This window comes from Phocoena phocoena, chromosome 13, assembly GCF_963924675.1.
Source record: "Phocoena phocoena chromosome 13, mPhoPho1.1, whole genome shotgun sequence".
Lineage (NCBI taxonomy): Eukaryota > Metazoa > Chordata > Mammalia > Artiodactyla > Phocoenidae > Phocoena > Phocoena phocoena.
This window is the reverse complement of record NC_089231.1, coordinates 11958842-11973443: the sequence shown is the minus strand read 5'-3', so window position 1 is coordinate 11973443 and position 14602 is coordinate 11958842. Positions and strand designations below refer to the sequence as shown.

The 14602-nt window shown below is 34.2% G+C and overlaps 1 pseudogene; it reads right to left on the bottom strand.

Annotated features, from left to right (window-relative positions):
• The window catches only part of LOC136132489 (serine/threonine-protein phosphatase 2A 56 kDa regulatory subunit gamma isoform-like), an 80095-nt pseudogene that overhangs the window by 47235 nt on the left and 18258 nt on the right, over positions 1–14602 (bottom strand).

Sequence of the window (14602 nt, the reverse complement as noted above, 5' to 3'; positions counted from 1 at the left end):
AGAGAAAATTTAGTACATGCTCAAGCAGATTAGTAACTTTCTTCTTTTTTTTTTTTTGGCTTTAAAAAAATTTTTTTTAATGTTTATAGAAGTTATCAGTTTACTCCTTGATTTTTGAAACAATTTTAAATCCAAGAAAATTATTTTCTTAAAAATAGGTTACTGCTCACATAGATCTGTAGAAAAAGGATCTTGTTTATTGCAGTTGGATTGTAATATTAAAGCTGAATTAATAGTGTGTTCTTCAGCTCTCGAGACTATCCTGTGAATAATTCATAGTATCCAATATACCTCCTTTTAATTTGGTATCACCAGGACATTTACTTTATGGACTGAATATGAAAGCAGCTTCTTCTTATCTGAGGATTAATTAACTATGAATGGGAAATGATCTTGTAAGTTAACTTTATGCTTTATTTTTTTCCTTTATCATTCATAGGTAAGGAAATGACAAAGGATTATTTTTTCCTTTTGGTCATCATTTTCTTTTTTCAAAAATATAGAAATATATATTCTATGGATGATTGCTATACTGTGGAATTGTAAGGACTCTATATCCGAACTAACCTTTACTTGTCTTTGGTCTTATCTTCTGTTAGTAATTTTTCCCTCAAGAAAAACCTATGTCTGCAATCCAGGATATTTTTATTTCTTCATTTTCACCGTGGTTCTTAAATGCCCATGGTGTCCAAAGGGTTCCCCAAGAATGTGTAGTTAAAAAGCTACTTTTCTGGGCTTCCCTGGTGGCGCAGTGGCTGGGAGTCCGCCTGCCGATGCAGGGGACACGGGTTCGTGCCCCGGTCCGGGAAGATCCCACATGCCACGGAGCGGCTGGGCCCGTGACCCATGGCCGCTGAGCCTGCGCGTCCGGAGCCTGTGCTCCGCAACGGGAGAGGCCACAACAGTGAGAGGCCCGCGTACCGCCAAAAAAAAAGCTACTTTTCTTTTCTTCACAGATATTCTTTTAGCAAGTGTGAAGATAAGGAGCCTTAGGGGTTTTTCTTCTCCCTCTAAAAAAATGCTCAAAGTTCTTCATTTGATTGTATAATTGTGAAGATGATTAACTTCACAGCAACAGCAGAACTTTAATCCCAGCACATGAATAGTACACTTTGATCTTATTTATGACTATAATACTCTACCCATTCATTTAAATATCATAAGAAAATCAGTCGACTCATGGGAACATGAGTTTCCTTCTTGGCCTGATTATAATACGTATGGTATGAATTTAATGAGTTTAAAATATTAAACATATTTTCTTTAAGTAAAGATTTATTCTTTTGTTCTCATGATACAAGTAGATTTTATAGTATTTTCTTCTGAAATATTTTTATCCATTAACTTTTTCATTAGGACTTTATCTTAGCATCTTTATAAATTATGAAAATCCTGAGAAAATATGTTTGTCATCAAACATAAATAATATTAAAATCAGTGTTCTCTGACAAACTACTTTTTATCCAACAGTTTAAATTCCAATACTTCCTATGGGCAAACTAAAAGGATCATTATGAGGTCAATATATTATTTTTTAAAGAAAAAAGAAAAGGCTACACTGGACAGTATTTCTTGGGGATCTGGGACCAGTAAATGTTAGAAGAGGCCTACTTGAAAAAAATTTTCTTATGAAAATAAAAATTTTGGTATCTTCTGTCAATAATTTTAAAAAAGGATATAGCAAAATATTTTTCCAGAATTCTGTTCTTTTAATAGTTGAAGTAAGAGGCAATGTTGATATCTATTGGTTTAACCTGGGAAGAGTAAACAGAATTAAGTACAATCATCAAATGTAACACACAAGAAAAAAATGACATTGAGGCAAATACCCCAAGAATCACTGGTGCAGAGAAAGGAGTAGGCATGTAGGAATCAATTGAAATTTGGAACCTGTTTGTCTATAAGAATTTAGTGTCCTTGCTGAGACTCAATTTCACCACATGAAAATTGGAGATAATCATTAAGGATATCTGTGTGTGTGTGTGTGTGTGTGTGTGTGTGTGTGTGTATGTTATATGTGTGTATGCATGTAGCAGTGATCTTTTCCAGTATGCTGTAAGGTGTTTCTCCCAAATCATAACCCATCTGCAAGATTTTTTAATAGACTGTTTTTTAGAGCAGTTTTAAAGTCACAGCAAAATCAAGTGGAAAGTGCAGAGTTCCCATGTACCCCATGTCCCATACTTGCACAATCTCCCCTACTATCAACATCTCATCCATTGAAGCATGTGACTGTGTCCAGTATGCATTTAAGAACTTGTGAACTTTTATCTGTGGATCCTGAATTAGTAGGCCCTGTTGTTGAAACAAAGAATAAGATATAATCTTCTACAGCAGTGACACTTCTGGTTTATATTATGTATTGGTGACTTCTGTTTTAAACAGCCTGTTTGGTAATATTTAAATCAAATTAAAAACCAAAATCTTCTCTATTGCATTCGAGAAGATTTTACATACGAGGTATGTTTTCAGGCAATAAAATGTGTTTTGATTTCTTTAGCGTGGTGAAAATACAAAACTCTTGTTTGTGTAGCTGTTTTATTTCTGTTTTACTTCTGACTTATTGAGGCCATATTTGGCTGTCTAGTCACCTGGCTGTGGAATAGCTTATCACCTCTCGCCACCAGTAGGGGCTTTCTGCATGCTTCCAGGCATAAATAACACATGCAGGGCAACAAAGATGTTCCACAAAATAAAAATAACAACAGTAAAGAAAGATGGGCATGAAACCAAATGGATATTAAATCAAGTACCTGAAGTCCTTATTTATAAACAGAGTTCAGTATGTATTATTAGATTTGTTTTATAAAAACCATTTAAGCATTATAACACTTGGTTATTTAAATTTTCTTTTTCTTTTTGAGGGAGGATACTTTGAAAAACTCAAACTGGTGTTTTCAAGCAGGAGAAAGAGTGTCTGATAAAATGTTCATCCTTAAGCTAATTGAAAATTAAGTCATAAGTCACTGTGAATTTACTCACAATGGATTTGTGAATTCTGAAATTAATTAAGGGCACTTATGTGTAGCACTGCTCTTGGTACTAAAGTTGAGGTATCTTATGCGTTCATCATTTAACAAGTATGTTTTTAATATTTAATATATATGCCAGACACTGTGCTATGCACATGGTATTCATAGTGGACTTTAAAAACAAATTCTGTTCTAATGGAGCTTACATTCCAGGGGCTGAAGGGAAACAGCAACTAAACATATAAACACATCAACAAGATAATTTCAGAGAGAGAGAGATGAATGCAATGAGGAGAATATAACAGAATGCTGTGACTGAGGGGGACAGGGAATGAGTTGGGGCCTGTTTATGTGGAGTGAATTGCATAGAGTGGCCACCAGGGAAGATCTTGGGATGAGAGAGCTCCAGGCAAACAGAACAACTATAGCAAAAACCCTCAGGTGAGAACAAAGCTGCACTGTTTGAGGAGCAGCAGAGTGGCCTGTATGCCTGGAACAACTGAGCAGAGGACTGTTGTGGTAGGATACACCCTCTGAGAGATTGTCAGGGTCCAGATTAAGGACTATGGACTTTATTCCAAATACAATGAGGAGACAGTGTTGACATTTCACTTAGGCGAGAGGAAACATCTGATTTATATTTTTAAATGGCCATCCTGGCTTCTGCAGATTTAATGGATTGTAAGGGAGAATTCTAAAGAATAGAAGCAGATGCTAAGTAGGAGACAACTGCAGCAATCCTTGGAGGGATAATGGTACCTTGAACCCTGGGTCATAGCAGTAGAAATGGAGAGAAGTGGGCATAATACATTTTGAAAATAGACTTGACAGAACTTGATGATGATTTGGATTTGAGAAAGAATAAAGAAAAAAGAAAAATCAAGAACAGCTTCCAGGATTTGGAAACTGAGAGAATACTGTTTCCATTTGGTGAGTTGGCAGTGGCCGTTGGAAGAACAGATTTGGGTTTGGCAATCAAAAGTTCTGATGTGGACACAATAAATCACATCTCTGTGGAGATTTCTAGTTGGAAGTTGGAGAAATGAATCTGGATTTCAATGAACAGGATATAATATTACAGTTTAGATCAGGATTAAGAAGACATTTTGTGAATTTATTTTTATAAATCTTTCTTTTTTAAAGTTTAACATTGTTTCCCTAGTTTGGTATCAAAATATTATAGCCTTTGAAATAAAATGACTTAAGGCAAAGTCTTCTACAACAGGTAAGTCATTAGAGCTTATCCATGTGTCATAAATTCATTGTTAATGTATTATTAGAGCAAGGCAGACAAGAACACATTTACTGATGAAACACAAGACATTTTCTTAAGGAAAATAAATAGTTGAAAGGAAATAAAATATATGTAAGGGCAAGAAATTCTTTTGATACTATTTGGATGGATCTTTTTTGAGCTGCCAAAGGGATTATTAAATAGCACCTCCAGTTTACAAGGAAGATAAAATGTAGATCCCACTCATTGTCCAAAAAACTTTTACATTTGGGTGTTAGCGATTCATTGCTACTATCTTGGCCAAACCTGTATTAGTAGAGATGTTTTCTCCCAAATACAATTTCTTTCTTAGAATCTTGTCAATTTTTAAGCTTTGAAGAACTCAGTTTATAATGTATGGATTTAGATTAGAAAGCCTGGGAAGGAAATAAAATTATATTTGTCACAGATTCAGTTTCTCTGAAAGAAAGCCCCCCCCCCAAAACCAAACAAATAAACAATAAAAAAATCAAACAAACATAGATTTGCAGCTTCTTTGAATATATATTATCTCCAGTTTAGAAAGTGTTAATCCTTAAGGACAGTGACCTAGTTCCATCAAAGGCTACCCAAGTGTTACTATCAAACAAGTCAGGATGGTTTTCATTTTCAGGTCATAAAAAATTACCAATTCTCTGGAAACAGTAAGTCTTATCTTTATGACTTGCTTAATGTGCATTGGGCTTTCTTCCCACCCTGTGGAAATGTGCTCTGCTAGTCTTCTAAAAGAAGCCAGGTACAGAAAAACCAACCAAGGTTTGCCACCCTCAACTTGAGCCTGTAGGGAGGTGTCATAGATTTTCAGGTTATTGGAAATCAATGCTAATTGGAATTCTTTTCAAAGCAGCAAAAATATTACCTGGAGCAGCCTTGCAGACATATCTAGATTTAAGTTTAACAGTCCCGCCACTGAACTAAATATTGTCTGGAGAGAGAGACTTTTGATCATGCTTATATTTCAAAGGAAGATTCCTACTCCTTGAATTTGTATCATATTTCTAAGAGTCTGTGAACCTAGAGAACTAATCATTCCTGGTTGATGGGACGCAGAAAGCAATACAATTTGCTTTGCGGTAACATTCAGTTGATGTTTTCTGAATCAGTGATGCTCAAATAACAAAAGATTCAAAAGATTACATGTGCATATTTGAAAGCAAAGTTGACCTGATTTCTACTATCACAAATAGTAGAAATCCTCAAAGTCTTTCCTGAAAGCGCATATACTCGTGCACACATGCAGGCATGCACAGGCACTTCAGGAACTGAAGCTTGCCTGGTAAATCATTCAGTTCCAAATTCATTAGCCCCCCAAAAAGCTGAACTCATTTTGAAGTCCAGGAATGTTAGAAGAAAGCAAAACCAAAAACTGCCTGCCCAACTTTAAAACGGGGTTTTGAAAATTAAGGATACATCAGTCAGTGGCTTATACCTTTAACCTTTCACTTCTGGAATAACTTTCTGGTGCAGGGCATCACTGTGCCTGTTTCTAGCACAATGTATCATTTCTAAACATGTAAATTCCTTGGATTCCAAGAAAGGAGTCCTGGAGGAAATGAATCCTGATTAAATCTAAAGGCATTCTAGAGTTGTGTAATTACTGTTAATTATAAAATTATAGCTGTTTATGTTCCATTCTTTCCAAGTAAGAGAGTAAAAGTGTGTACTGATTCTTAGGCTTGTTCAGGTACTGCTGGATGTTCCAGAATTGCACTAAAAGCCATAAATGGCCAGGGAAATCACCAGAATGACTTCAAATATCACTTAATTGTGAACATGCTTATAGGAGAAACTTATGTGAGCAAATATATTTTTTATTACCATGCCATTTTTACTTTTCCAGGTGAAGGTATGCTACAAAGGATTTTCTTAAAGTCTTATTTTATACACAGTGCTTACTTTTAAAAATTTAAGTCAATATTAGCCTATAAAATTTTAGAATGTTAATATGAAACATTCTCAGTATAGATATTGTGCTTCCTGACGGTGGTTCCTTAAATGTTATGGAGGTGAGGAGCACTGCATTGACCTCACTGCTTATGGTTCGGGGTTTTACAGCCTCTAGCTCTGAGATGACAGTATGGGTTATAGGTTCCTGTCCATTAAGTATATCTATCCAAGAATATAAAAGAAACCTGTTTCTCATTTGTGTAATCATTTCCCGTGTCTGGAACCATGTACCATGTGGCAGACTGAAACCTGGAACTTCTGGCTCCAGCATTTTGGTCTGAGGACAATTAATGTGACTATACCAATAATCTGTTAACTACAAAGTTAAAGAAACTGTGAATTGTGAAAAAGATTGTGAAAATCCTTTTAGTGTCGTTCCTGCTTCATCTGGCAAAGGCATGAACTTTCTGTAGCTCTTTGTACTCTAACTTCATGGGCTGCTAGGTGTCTGAATTAACAAGATGAAAAACCTATGCTCTTAAGATCACTCCATTCCCCTTTCTGGGTTCTTATATTCGTTCACAAATATTTAAGAAGCCAGTTTTGTGTCATATTCTGAAGCTTTCATGGTTATCAAAAGCAGACAATATGACTGATTTCATGGAGCTTACCATCCAGTGGAGAAATCAAATATTAATCAGTTGATCACTGAAATAAATATAAAGTTGAAAAGACACTAGAGAGGACAGTACTATGAAAGCATATAATAGAACAAGCAGAAATCATCCAAGGCCAGGAAAAGCTTCCCTGAGAAAGTGATGGTTTAAACTGTGATGTGAGAGTAGGTAGGAATTAATATATTCAATGAAAATATAATAACAAAAGGAAAACATGTCTTGTGTGATGCTGATTTGTTTTCTTTTAAAAATTATTTGTATTAGAATAGTTTTAGATTCATAGGAAAGTTGTAAAGATAATGCAGAGTTCTCAGATGCTCCACACCCCATTTCCTCTATTGTTAAGATATTACATCAGTGTAGTTCATTCCTCACAATTAATAAGCCTATATTGATACATGACTATAAACTAAACCCCATACTTTATTTGGATTTTATTAACATTCCCATAATGGCGATTCCTTTCCCAGATCCCTTCCAGGATATCAAATTGAATTTGGTCCCCATGTCTTCTTAGGCTGCTCTGGGCTCTGACAGTTAATCAGACTTTCCTTGTTTTTGATGACTTTGACAGTTTTGAGGAGTACTGCTCAGGTGTTTTGTAGAAGGTCATTCTACTGGGGTTTATCTAAGGTTTGTATCACGTTTAGACGGGGGTTATGGGTTTTGGGGAGGAAGACCACAGAGGTGAAATGCCATCGTATCCTCATCGCATCATATCAAGGGGCCATGCTATCAACAATCCACGTGAATGTTCACTGATGATATTCACCTTGATCACCTGGCAAAGGTAGTGTTTGCAAAGTGTCTCCACTGTAAATTTACTTTTCCTTTTTCATACTCTGCTCTTAAGAAGCAAGTTACCAACTACAACTTACACTCACAAGATTTGGAGATAAATTCCATTTCCTTGACCAGGGAGTAGCTACTTAAATTTTTTGGAACTCTTCTGTGTGGTAGATTTGTTTTAACAAATTTTAAAATTTGTTAAATTTTAAATGGCTCACAATTTAACCATAAAAATATTGACTATACCTTTATCTGTGCAATGTGGTTTAAGGGGATTTTAAATAACAGTATATTTGTCTGTACTTTTCTGTATTTCCAAAATTTGTACAATGAATGTGGTTTTATTATAAACAAATGTTATTTGAAATAAAAAAAAACCAAGATGTGAAATAGTCTAGCATATTTAAATTTGGAATCTACACATATACTACAATTAGATTTTTCTTTAAATTTTTGTATTTTGAAATATATTATATGAAGAGTGTGTATAAATTACATTTACAGCTTAAAGAAATGAAATTTATGATAAACATCAGTGTACCCATCATCCAGCTTAAGATATAACAATACCTTAGAAGCTCCACATGCCCCTTTTGTGATTGTAGTTCTCTTTATTTTAAATGGATTGTCATCCTGATATTTGTGTCCCTCGGCCCTTTGTTTTGTTTTATAGTTTTAACAAATATTTATGTATGCTTAGACAGTTTTCATAACAATATAAATGGAAAAGTACTTGTGTCTTTTGCACAATATTATATTTGAAAGATTCAACCATAGTGTTGTATATAATTGTAGTTCATTTTCACTGCTGTATAGTGTTCCAATATATGAATTTATCAGTAGTATATTTATTGTCTCTAATATTGATGGCCATTTGAATGATTTTAGGTTTATGAATATCATGAACAATGCTGCTACAAACATTCCTGTGTAATGTGTCTTGGTGCCTGTGTGTAAGAATTTCTATAAGGTATATATCTAACAGTTAAATGGATAGATTACAAAAAGCTACATTACTAAAATATGCCAGATTATTTTCCAAATTTTTTGCCCAATTTGTATCTCTGCCAACAGTATGAGTTATGATTGTGCCATAGTCTTGCCAATTCTCAATATTCTTAGAGTTTTAAAATATTGCCAATGTTTTGTGTGTGAAATGAAAAGTGGTTTTAATTAAAAGTGGTTTTAATTTTACCTGATTAATATTCAAAAAGAGCATGTATTTTCTGTTTTAATCGGCCATTTCTTTTCCCACATTTGTGAAACACTTATTTTCACGCTGCTTATTTTTAATGCAGATTGCCTTTATTCATATTGATTTGTTAGATTTCTGTGTATATTCTGAAATCTTTTCACTGGTAAGTATTACAAATATCTCCCAATTTTGGGTTTGTCTTTACATATTTGTTATTCTATTTATCAGGACTTTTAATAAACAGAGGTTTTTCTATTTATCAAATATCCCTTTTATGGTTTATATTCTTTGTTTAATCCTTTAAAAAGAGATTATCCCAACCACATGATCCTAAAAGTGTTCTCTATAGTTTCTTCTAAAAGTTTATTTTTCTTTTACGTTTATCTTTTTGTTTCATGCAGAATTGATTTTTGTTAATGATATGAAATAAGGATTTTTAAAAATAAATTTGTTTATTTATTTATTTATTTTTGCCTGCATTGGGTCTTCGTTGCTGCGTGCAGACTTCCTCTAGTTGCGGCGAGTGGGGGCTACTCTTCCTTGCGGTGCGCGGGCTTCTCATTGCAGTGGCTTCTCTTGTTGCAGAGCACGGGCTCTACGTGCACAGGCTTCAGTAGTTGTGGCTCGTGGTCTCAGTAGTTGTGGCTAATGGGCTCTAGAGCACAGGCTCAGTAGTTGTGGCACACGGGCTTAGTTGCTCCACGGCTTGTGGGATCTTCCCGGACCAGGGCTGGAACCCATGTCCCCTGCATTGGCAGGCGGATTCTTAACCACTGCACCACCAGGGAAGCCCAGAAATAAGGATTTTTTTAAACTTGTTTTCTGTATAGTTAGTGCATTGTCCCAGCATTATTAAGTGGTCCGTAATTTATTCCCTATTCTTCAGTGTAAATTCTTTATATATTATACTTCCAAGTTTATTTAGGTCTATTTCTGGGCTTTCCGTGCTCTTCTCTGGTTATTTATCTCTGCCAAGATCAGACAGATTTTCATCAGTTTGGCCTTATAATCAAGAAGAGGTTGTCTTATATAATTAGAAGTGGTTTCATTATTCTCAAACCTTAGCCTCCTGATATCCACAGTATTGTCAACTTTATATGTTCACAAAAACATCCCTCTTAATTGAAGTTGCATTGATTTTTTTTTTTTGCATTGATTTTTAAATCAATCTGATTAGAAGTAACATTTTTAATACATTGTAACTTCCTATTTATAAAATACATGTACATGGATATATAATATAATAATATAATATAAATAATATAAACAACAATAGTATATAATCATGTACATATTTGTATAGATCTCCTTTAATATATTTAAAGTAATTTTATAGTACTTACTTAAAGGTCTTGATAACTTTTGGGAAACTTATTCCTGATAATTAATGTATATATATGTATAAAATTTATAATTAGTAATAATATTATACAACATATAATTATATTATATAATTTATTAATATATAATAACAACATATGTATAGATAATATATAATACAACGCTGACAATATAAATGTTAATTGTTATATATAACAGTATATATATTTATATAGGCTTCTTTTAATGTATTTTAAAGTAGTTTTATAGTACTTACATCATAGCCTTGATAGCTTTTAGGAGACTTATTCCTGATACTTCATATTATGTACTAATATTGTGACTGGTAGGTATTTTTAATAACACTTTCTAACTGTGGGTGGTATGTAAAGTGTAATTAAAATTTTATATTGATCTTTTATTTAGCAACAGTGCTAAAACTCTTTGTAATCAAATAATCTTATGGATTATTTTTAATGTAAATAAGTTTATCAGCTGGGAAAAGTGGTGGTATTTTCCTTCCTTTCCAAATTTTGTACCTGATCTTTATTTTAGTTGTCTCATTTCAATTGCTATGATGTCTAGTACAGTATTGAATAAACATTATTTTAGCTATCATTGTAATCTTGTTCTTGATTTTACATTGTTATTTTATATTATTAATATTTGTTTATAATTATATATCAAATGTATATCAAAATAATATAATTATACCAAAGTACTGGTGGCTGCAGTTTCTTTCATGTTTGATTTGTATATTAGATCAAGAAATGTCCTTTAGTGTAGCCAGAGTTAATCTGATTCAGATGGTAAGATACGTTCCCATTAACTGTATTTGTTTTGTGAATATTTTAAAATATACTGTTAGTGCTAAAAATAAATAATGTATGTATAAAAACTATATTTCCATATATATTGATTTAGTTCAATATTTAATCTAGATTAAACATACTAAGAATCTATGTTACAAATATTGATTTCAAACTTTTCCTCTATGTAGAAGCTACACATTTAACTAAAGTCTGTGTTACACAATTACTCAGTATGTATTTGGTCCCTTGCAGATTCATGTGTATAGTGGGTAGTAGGACAGAGAAGAAAATTACTTGGGCAATGGATTCTGAAGAACATTAATATAGAGCCTAAGTATCACTCATCTTACCCACATAGGTGTCTAGGAAACTATTTCTCTCTAACTCACACATGTGGCCATCACCAAGTTCCCAAAGAAATCAACAATATTTCACTAATATACATGAGGTTGCAGATTCCTTAGGTCCTTGCTGGGGAAAGGTCACCCATTATTGTTTCCCTTTGAGGGAGAGAATGAAAAGAGATACAATGCAAACTAGGCTCTTTCAACCCTCCTCCTGACCTTTATCCCTGCATCCTACTTGTTTTAAAAATGTCTTTTTGATCACTCAATGGAAATCGAATTTGGAAGAAAATGTTTCCCTATAAGTAACCATTGTTGACAGGAGTTCAAAGTGAAACCAGTGAAAGTGTTTTAAAAGGTGACATCCTATCCTATTGTCAGATTTTGCTTGGATTGTAAAATATTTTGCAAGTTGAATGCAGAACGATCTTGGAATTGACAATAGTATTTATCCTGCTTTCTTTCCGCTTTATGTACAGAAAGTTATCTTGTTGTGTGTGCATGTACATGCATACGTTTGAGTGTGTATGCATGTGTGCTTTCGCCTAGCTTTTCCTTTCCTGGGGAGTGAACAGCCCTGGTAACCGCCGCTGTTACTTTGTCTTTCTAGCTCCTCAATTTCTGTTGCATCACTTTCCAGTCGTGTCCAGAGAGGATTGTGATATTGAAATAATGGTTATGTAAGAATTCCCTGGCCACATTACCTACTCGTTCTTATGTGAATTAAAATGACATTTTAAATGGCTGAATGTACAGACTGCACAGAATAGCTAAGAGTAGGCAAAGAAACATATTTTTTTTCAAATTCAGCTATTAAGTTGTAAGATAAAGAATTACGTGTATTTAAACAGTTTTTTCAATAAATGACCAGTGTTTATATATGTATGCCCCCTCCATATTCTTTCCCATTCATTCAAGAAAAAACAAGATAGAACAAAACAAAATGAGGTTGTTCTAATATTCCAAAAATATATTCTTTGAGATGTTTGTACCGCATCTGTTCTGAGGAAGGACAGTGAACAAAATACTTTGTTGATCCATTCTATTCCAGTAGATTGGGACTAAAAGTAGGACAGAGTTTTGTTGAAATTCAGATTGATTTTGAGGCTAAGTCTGTTTCTTTGTAAGGATAAAAATAAAGTAAATCACCATAATTAAATGATTTTAATGATGAATTTTATGTTCTTTTTTGTGTCTGGACATCCTTCTCTCTCTTTTATGGCTTAAATTCTTTCCCATTCTCATGAACCAACTTCTGCCCCATCACCTCAATCAATCACCTAATAATGACCTTCTTTTCTTTAAAAATCCAGTGGCTTTCTTTCAGTGTTTGTCTACTATCTTAAAGCTCGTGGAGCCTAGGATTCCTAACTTTTTAAAAACTTAGTAGACATTTTTAAAACAGTTTTAGTTTTATAGAAAAATTGAGCAGAAAGTACTGAGAATTCTCATATGCCCCCTCTTCCCTCCCATATATTTCCCCCATTATTATTATCTTACATTAGAGTGAGATATTTTTTAAAGTTGAAAAGTATTTTTATTGCAGATAGTTTCATATACAATGTCAGTGATGTTGGTTTCCATCCCCTCCCACGATGGAGCCACATTCCTATCTCATAAAAACATTCAAGTTACACGAAAGACGTTTTCATGTTTCTCTCTTTTTTAGTACCTGGGGGTTTGCTTTCGCTAGGTTTTCTATTTTAACCCACGCTTCTTCTCATTCTTTCATTTTTAGCTTCTCTCTCAGTTTCTCTGCTTTAAACTGCTGGGTGCAGTCATCCAATAGTTTTTGGTTCATCTCCATGAAGAGTTTCAGCGTGTTGTATTGATATATCAAGCCACGTCTTGTCTTGTTCCAGTGGGTCTTTCAGTTGTGGTACAAGGATGGAAACATGACGGGCAGAATCTTTGCTGCATTGTCACTGATTAGACTCATGGTGTACTCGTTATTCCAGTAATATGACACTTACTCTGCCACCTGGAAGTGGGGGCTAGAGACACACTTGGCTAAACGCTTCATGATCTTCACAAATGCTTGACAGTTCAATGACATCTAGAATCTCTTCTAATTCATTTAAGAACATTACTTCTTTTAGACTGTGAGTCTTTGGCCAGTGCTTGAGAAGTGCCATCACCACTGGTTCAGTGAGGGTGCTGTCCTTTTCTAAAAACTGAACTACACACTATGCCAGCTGAGGATGGTAAACGATCAGAGACTTCACTTTTTCCAAAGGTAATAACACCTTCAATCAGAAAATCTTGTGCTCTTCTTTCAGTGGTAAGGCAAATCCTTTTGTTTAATATTTTATTGAAGTATAGTTGATTTACAATGTTGTGTTAATTTCTGCTGTACAGCAAAGAGATTGTTATACACACATACACACACACACACACACACACACACACACACACACACATATTCTTTTTCATATTCTTTTCCATCATGGTTTATCATAGGATAATGAATATAGTATCCTGTGCTATACAGTAAGACCTTGTTGTTTGTCCATCCTATTTATACTAGCTTGTATCTGCTAATCTCAAATTCCCAATCCTTCCTTACCCCACCCTCCATGCCCCTTGGCAACCACAAGTCATCCTCTATGTCTGCGAGTTGTTTCTGTTTAATAGATATGTTCATTTGTTGTTTCTGTTTAATAGATATGTCATTTGTGTTGTATTTTAGGTTTCATGTATAAGTGATATTATATGGTGTTTGTCTTTCTCTTTCTGACTTACTTTGCTTAGTATGATAATCTCTAGGTCTACCCGTGTTGATGCAAATGGCATTATTTCATTCTTTTTCATGGCTGAGTAATATTCCATTGGATATATGTACCACATCTTTATCCATTCATCTGTTGGTGGACATTTAGGTTGTTCCATGTCTTGGCTATTGTAAATAGTGCTGCTATGAACATAGAGGTGCATGTAACTTTTTGAATTATAGTTTTGTCTGGGTCTATGCCCAGGATTGGGATTGCTGGATTATATGGTAACTATTTTTAGTTTTACAAGGAGCCTCCATACTGTTCTCCACTGTGGCTGCGCCAATTTACATTCTCACCAACAGTGTAAGAGGGTTCCCTTTTCTACACACCTTCTCCAACATTTATTACTTGTAGACTTTTTAATGGTGGCCATTCTGACTGGTATGAGATGGTACCTCATTGTAGTTTGAGTTTGTGTTTCTCTAATAATTAGTGATGATGAGCATCTTTTCATGTGCCTATTTGCCATCTGTTTGTCTTCTTTGGAGGAATGTGTATTTAGGTATTCTGCACATTTTTCAATTGGGTGGTTTCTTTTTGTTATTGAGTTGTATGAGCT